The sequence below is a fragment of the Tupaia chinensis genome, unplaced genomic scaffold (genome assembly GCF_000334495.1).
Source record: "Tupaia chinensis unplaced genomic scaffold, TupChi_1.0 Scaffold000042_1, whole genome shotgun sequence".
In the NCBI taxonomy this organism is placed as follows: domain Eukaryota; kingdom Metazoa; phylum Chordata; class Mammalia; order Scandentia; family Tupaiidae; genus Tupaia; species Tupaia belangeri.
Genome location: NW_006159497.1, coordinates 1,135,831 through 1,143,573, shown reverse-complemented (window position 1 = coordinate 1,143,573; position 7,743 = coordinate 1,135,831). Strand labels below are relative to the sequence as shown.

Here is a 7,743-nt window from a genome sequence, read left to right as displayed (position 1 = left end):
GCGCCCCCGCCCCCGGTCCCGGCCTACGGCGGGTAAGTGGGCCAGCCTCTTGGCGGGCCTCCCTGCACCAGCCCTCCCTCCCTAGAGGCACGGAGCTGTTTGCGAGTGCATGATGGTCTTGACCGCCCCACCAGAACCGCCCCCAGCATGCAGCGCGCGCGCCTGCCGTGGAGCACCTTGCAAAGAGTATTGAAAAATGAGTGTAATTTGTCCTGTCATGGTTGGTGCCTTTAAGCATTCTACATGTCACATGTTGTTATGTAAATTCTCTTTGAGACTGAATGCTGGAGAACAGAGAAATGGTTACAGCCAAAGATGTATTTCCGATGATTGCAAACATCTGGTTATTAAGGAGGTTGGACCACATTTGCCCCTTGAATTCCTCCACGGAGAGACGTGAGGTTTTCATACATAAAAATCACTGGGGTGGTCTTGATCCCCTCCCCAAAGACATTTGGCACTTCAAGGTTTATGAACCTAGATGAGAAAATTAGGTGTTGAGTCAAATGCAAACATTCAAGAGTTCGATAAAATTGGAATTAAGATGTGTTCTAGTTGAGTTTTCCAAAAATGGCATTTATCATCCATTCTCCTCTGTGGGGAAGATGCAAATTGATGTGCTTCCCATTGCTGACTTGGTCCTTCTGCACAGGGACTTTGCTATTGCTGAGTGAACATCAAGGAATAGCGGTGGATGCTCAACACCAACAACACAGTGGTACTGGCCTCGGTGAATCCTGAAATGGTATCCCACCCCGCTACCCCTGCTCTTCTGTTGGGAATCTGCTAGGCAGGACTTTCCTGCACCCTGGAGACAGGGACAAGCAGCCCTAGACCGGGGAACATTTGTAAGGTTTAGAGACATTTTAGGTTGTCACAGCAGGATGAGGTGCTGCGGCATCTTCTGATAGAGGCCAAAGAGGCTGCTAAATATCCTAGAGTACACAGGGCAGCCCTCCCCCAGAGAATCTTTGCTCTATAGAAAATCCTGTTGCATCCAGGGAGTCTGGCATGAGGCTTCCTGGGCCAATGATGGATCTAGAGAGGCCATGACTACATTAAGGACTGTGTGGAAAGGGTTCAGTGCTTTGTGTTTATTTATTTTGGGCTCATTGCTTAGAAATCTTTTAGAAAATCTGAATTATCCTGGATCATCTCTTTATTAGACCAATGACAAAAAGACACACTGTTTTATTCATTACTTAATCATATCTCACTTGTTCCAAAACAGAGTACTTGAAAAATCAACACAACTAAACAAAGTTAAGGATCTAAAAAAGAATGAAACTAGGCAAAATCATCAGCTGGGAAAATCAAAGCAAAGGAACAAGACAATGTCCATCAAGGTTCTTGCATATTCTATAGTTGCATCAGCTCTGAACTTCTTAGTAGACAAACAATGGCAAATTTTTTTCCTAAGAGATAATAGATAGTAAACCAGTATCTCTCCATCCCCCAAAAGTGCATCTGCATGTTCTCGGGCTCATGCACCTGACCATGTGAAGTAAACCATTCATAGTGTTATCTTTGTCTCCTGCCTGCAGCAGCGAGCCCATTTCATAGGTCCAGAAATTCAGAAGGATTTGTGATTCCCAAGGTCACAGAATGAGTTATGAAGGGAAAAAAATAAGTTACCCTCTGAGCTCATGTAGTTACTAAACCCAGATTCATATGCCATAAATGCAAAATTGCACTTTATACCACATTAGTTTGTCTGAAAATAGTTATATTATTTCAGTACATGGCAAGTGTAGCTTTTGAGTATATATGCCCTCAGCATCTCATGACTACATTGCATGAAAAAAAATAATAAAGTAAAATTATATGGCTTATCCTCACATGAAAAATTTACAAAAATCTCAAAATAACACACCTGCTATAAAATTGAAATTTGCTAGCTTATAATGAATGTACTCTTTGCCAGAATAACCATGCATAACTAATTAATGCCACATTCACCAGGGAGAGACAGACACATTTCCAAATGGTGAAACACGTTTGTGACTACTTCAGATGAGATTTAATTCCAGTATCCAGCAATATTTATACTCATTTTGGTTATCATGGTGAATTGTACCTCTTGGTTTACAACATTAGGGCTGGAATTCTGAAATCATACTTAGACGTAAGACAGAATTCTCAACTGGGAAGTAGGAAGAGGTGCAGAAGGGCCTAGAGTGTGGAATGGTCATGTCTGCAAGAATCCAAAGAGCAACTTACTGGATAAAAAGAAAACAATTCAGCTGGCCGTCTGGTTTCACTGATGATCAATCGTGTGGAGTGCTTTGGTACCAAATGAGAAAGTGTGAACCTACCATCTTAAACAATGGTTTTCCTTTAGTTTGGATTACTTGACTTAGTCTATGGGAGAAAGCAAGGGTTAGCTCATTTTGGAAAGGAAGAGAACAGAATAGGACTCAGAGCAGAGACTGGCACAAGGAGGGTGACTTGTTCTTGTATCAAGTGGAAGCAAGTAGCCCCCTTTCATTGCTCAGAGTGACATCACCAGGATTCAGGCAGTCTGAAGACAGTGTAGATTTCCTGTAGCCTTTTGTCAAAGTTTGACTGCCATCTTTGCTCTAGCCCAGTTCAGTTCAGCATCCCATTACTTGGAAGCTGTCATGCTTCGTGCACCGTTATGTGCTGAGTTAAAGAAACCAATTGCATTGTTGGAGGAGCTCCTTCTGGTTGAAGCACTTTGTGACTTGTAAGCTAATTTCAATAAACATGGCAGGCGATAAGGAAGAGTGTGTATGAGCACTAGAAAGGGGTCCTTAGCCCTGCTTAGGTGCTTAAAGAAGGCTTCTCAGAAAAGAAGAAACAAGAGATTTTCTTCAGTCTAATCGTTTCCTAAATTGCCATGTTAATCTCCTTCTATGATTCTCTCACCACACCCAGTCATCACCACCTTTTCCTAGACATCACCTAGAAAGCTGCATTTACTAAGGAAGACCATACTTTTCCTCTCATTGCCAACTGAAGACATTTCTAACTGCATATCTAAACCTCTATTCTTTAAGTATCTGATATGAATCAATGCCACTACTAAAATTCAACCCCAAATGTGTCATTTAGTCAAGGTCTGTGTGACTTTTCTGTTTTTCCATCTTAGAGGTTGAAAACAAATATCCTGCAGAACCTCCGTAGCTATCTTCGTGGAACCTTGGGAGATCTTTGGAGATCTCTGACACCGAGAGTCACACAGAAAGATTCACTGAGGACGCCCTTACATCCATCTATTGCCTATTATTGATTTCATTTCCTCTGTGTCCTGGTATTTTCTGTAGCCCCTACTGGCAGCTAAAGGTCATAGGTGATGAGACCTCTTATATCTCCTCTTACATGTCTGTCCTTTCTAGGAGGAGACTGTTACAGACAATGGAAAGATCATAAAAACAAGTAGAAATCCCTAGTCCAACTCCCATATTGACTTCAAACCTGAACTAAAGGAAACTGGTTAGTTAGAAGTAGTTGGTGAGCTGGGTGTAGCTTCGACACAAACTGCAGAATCTTTACAATTCTACAGAGGCATGGGCTTTGGGACAGTAAGGCTGGGCCCCACTCTTCTGAACCACACTTCTCTGGGTGGCTTACTTAACCTCTATCGACATAATTTCCTTAACAGAAGAGTATAGGAAATGCCTACCCCCATAGCACTGATAGAGGATAAAATAGGTCCATGTAAAATTATAATTCAGTGAGGTCCAGCATGTGACATGTGTTTAGTAAACTACAGCTACGGTTTTTGAGCTGATGTAGTTACACAAGTTTTCTTAGCTATACATATTCTTCTCTTTCTCAGCCTCTTCTTTTGCTTGCGTTGAGCACACAGGTAGGTCCTATGTCCCTCTCTCTTTGCTGGATGGCACTTATAGTTCACAGTCCTCCATTCTCCCCAAGCCACAGTGATGGTTCAGAAAGACACACCTCCATTGTTTATGGAATATATAGAGTATAAATAAAATAATTACTGAGCAGTCTCAGAGCTGGATGGGTGAGATGGTCTATATTTTTCCTTCCATTTGATCTTGTAGTCAATTTTTTCAGACGCCACAATGTCCAGTCTGTGTTCCTATGACTCACACTTAGGAGACATTACCCATTGGGTAATTGTCATTCAAGGGAGATTGTTGACTGATGATCTGTAGATCAATATGATAGGTGGAGATATAGGAGACCACCCACTGGCATCAGGACAGCTTCTAGTATTAGAAGACAGCAGCTAAACACCAACCTATCCCAGGGGAGCTCCATGAGATTGGCCTCACTGAGTTCTTAAGCTAGTAGGTAATTCATCTTTAAGTAGCTGTTTATCCAGTGCCTACCATGTACCATGTATGATGAGCAGGGATACAGTAGACTGCTCTAGGGGAGCACCACTGGAGAACCTGCTTTTAATTCTCAGCCTAAGTATCCAGCATCAACCACAGTGTTTTAGTCTTGGTTCTCTGGGTATCTTTGAGCAATAAGGTCTGCACTCTCACATTCTTACTTAGAACGCTTCTGTGTACAACTTCCAGAGTTATCTTGAGCAGTATTTTGAAGAGACTGTGCTACCTTGGGTATAGGAAGGACATGATAGGACCCAGGAGAAAACATCTTTTAAAGCCTCTAATGTGGTCTCTATACTGTGCATGTTTATCTGTCTGTGTATAAACCAGTCATGCTTTCTGGTTTTGTTTTCTAATTATTCCTTAACCTGTATTACCTGATGCTTAGGAACTTTTTCATTTAATGTAAATATTAGGAACTAAAGTCATCATTACCCATTCTCAGGCTACTTTCCAGAATGCTCCCTCGCTTTGTGCTTTTCTTTCCTTTGTTTACTTTGTGTGACTTATTCAAATTCTTAGCCAGTTTTAAAATGTAATCAAAGCCCTACTTAATTAAGTCAATTTACACACAAACGTCACATACCAGTAGTTCTTAAGCTTGTTTTGTGGGGGAAAAGGTGAGACTTCACAGGTCCCTTTGATAGTTTGGTTAAAACTATATCTTCCCTAGGAAAATGTTTATGAACAAACACACACAGACACAATTCTGCACTAATACTATTAAGTTCATGGACCCACCTGATATCCATTCAAAAACAACTACATCTGAGTATATTTAAATATGTAATTTATTTTTTAGTTGGAAGGGGCAGCAGAAGAGAAGTTTTAAATAGCCTTTCCCCAAGAATATATTTGCAATTGGTGTATGTTATAGGACACAGACAGATTGTATAGTTGTGGGCATTCCTAACTTTTATTCTTTCATTTTTTATAAGTAAACTAATTTGCCATAGTGCAATCATTCTCCGCTTGCATTCCTCCAAATATTTAACTAATGCTATTACTTTTCTAAGAAAATGAGATGTGCATTTGCATCATGTTCTTGCAAAATCACATTGCAGTCCCACAGTGATTGACAAGCAATGCAATTACCTTTGCATGGCTAGACAGACCATCTCTGCATTAAAATAGGACTGCACCTGTTCAGTGCATGATGGTACCTCCCCTCTTCTGACTGGGCTGTGGTTAATTTATCTATTGCTGCATCCTTGACATGGACCCCTGTCCTGCTTTCCTACATACCAATATTTCAAGTGCACTTATTTGAAGAGGCTTTTTAAAGTATATGTAATTATTCTGAGAAACTAACAAGAGATTTTGTATAAGAGTTCTCCTATCCTCAGGATCGAGGAGGCTGGCCTTCAGTTTTGTTGCAAATATAACATCAAATAATACTTGGAGTTGGAGCAGTGTTCCATAGAGCAATGATTCCCTTATTTATTAGACTACCACCATCAGCCTCACCTGCGATCTGTTGGCAATGCGATTTCTTAGATCCCCACCCCATCCAGATCTATGGAGTCAGGACCTTTGGGCTAGGCTTGGGATCAGCTCTTAAGTCTTCTCGGTGGTCCTAATGCTCACTCAGGTTTGACCACCACTGCCTGCAGTAGTGGTTCAGTGTTTGGGGTGGGAAGTCAGACTACCTGGGCAAGAATCACAGCCAAGTCGATCTCTAGCTCTCTTCATTTCAGTTTCTTGCTGTCTGAAAAGAGGATGGTAATATTATTCACCTCCTAGGGGTATTGTGAGGATTCCGTGGGATAATGAGCATAGAATGTTTGGGGACTGACCCTCAGTAATTGCTGGATAAATGGGCGTAGCAGTGGTAACAGTGCTTGTGCTATTACTCATAACTTAGGAGAGACATATAGCATTTCTGGGGAACTGGCAGCCTGGCAAGTAGCTGCATTTCACCCTGCAGTGAGGACAACCATGCTGACTCCTCGCATTTTAGAGTCACGGTGGAGATGGATCATTCACTCTCCATTTCTCACCAAGATGTGCATGTGTTGCACACTGTAAAAAGAAGTAGTCCTTTTTTAATGTGGTTTATTATAGCAGCTAAAATTCTTGACATCCTTTTTCCAGGAAGCCACCATATTGTGGCGGGCTTCTTAAGACTCTAATGCTAGAAGTGATGTCCTTCCTCCAAGCCCTCTAAGAAGTCAGCACCTTCTAGCCACTAGGTCTTGCATTGGCTGTTCCCACTCTTCCTTCCTGTCCACCTAGCTAGGGCTGTGAGATTCCTATGTTGCTGACCCTGCCTCATGCTCTTGTGTTCAGAGTGCCTCTGTTCCTGTCCTCTGCACACCTATCCCAGCTGCAATTTTATATTGATGTGCATATCCTGTGAGTGCATGCCCACTCCCTGGACACTGCTTGCAGGCAGGCTTAGTGTGTTCAGGGTCTTGTGCTCTCTGCCCTCCATGCCTTGGCATGGTGGTTGGTGCACAGTAAAACCTTAAACTGCAGGGAAGTAACACTTGCCATTCAGTTTGAGCTTGTCAAAGTGAGGACACTGGATCAGTTTCTCTCTGGTTCAATATCTTATAAATGTGAGATGGCAGAGTCCCTGTAGGTTTCTATGGCCTGCGATAGAGGCAAAGCATAGCAACCAGCTTATCCTACTTTTTATCCAAAGGTAAACAACTGGGCATGTTCTTTTCTTGCTTCAGGGAGTCATGAATCAAAAAACAATTGACATGGTGGCACACAACTGGCCACAATGCACCCTAACTTGCCTTGGTCAAAGAAGGGACCAGTTTCCATGCCAGAGCCCAACTTCTGCCATGTTGGGGTGGCTCCATGCCTGATCCATAGCCTGTATCCCCTACAAGAGTCCCCAGGCCAAGGCTTGTATCTCTGCATTGTTCTCATAGAAGAGCAGAATAGGTCCCACAGTACAGATGTTTAAAAAGCCTTATTCCCCATGCTTACATATACATACGTACGCATTTGGTTAAACACATTTTGCCCTTGGTGGCTCCCTTGCTGTCTGATCTCTTGCCCTAGTCTCCTTATTGAGGGTCCTCTTTTTGAATCTGATTTCCCTTTCCCTCTTATTAACAACAGCCACTGATGCCAATAGCCAAATGGGAGAGAACCTGGGACTGCAGGATCTTGCTGCTTAATCTGTGATTAAATTCTGCATGGAATTTGCAAAGAAATGACCCTGGGTCAACCTCTGCCACTTCCTAATGCCCACACCCATCCTTTAAAATATGGACACTATTCATTCACACAGCTCCCAGGTCTGTGTGAGTGAATAGTGGTATCATGGCAGGTACATAGCGTAAGGCACTGGCTGCACCTTCTAAACCAACCACACACAGATACCTTCAACATGAGGCAGACATTGATAAGTCACCTAGTTAACCATCTGAAAAAGTGGCATTGGCATTCACCG

General features: G+C 42.4%; 1 protein-coding gene across 1 annotated transcript in view; it reads left to right on the top strand.

The window, feature by feature from the left end:
• RBFOX1 (RNA binding fox-1 homolog 1) overlaps nt 1-7,743 on the top strand; it is a 1,649,671-nt gene that overhangs the window by 1,592,138 nt on the left and 49,790 nt on the right. The window lies entirely within an intron of this gene.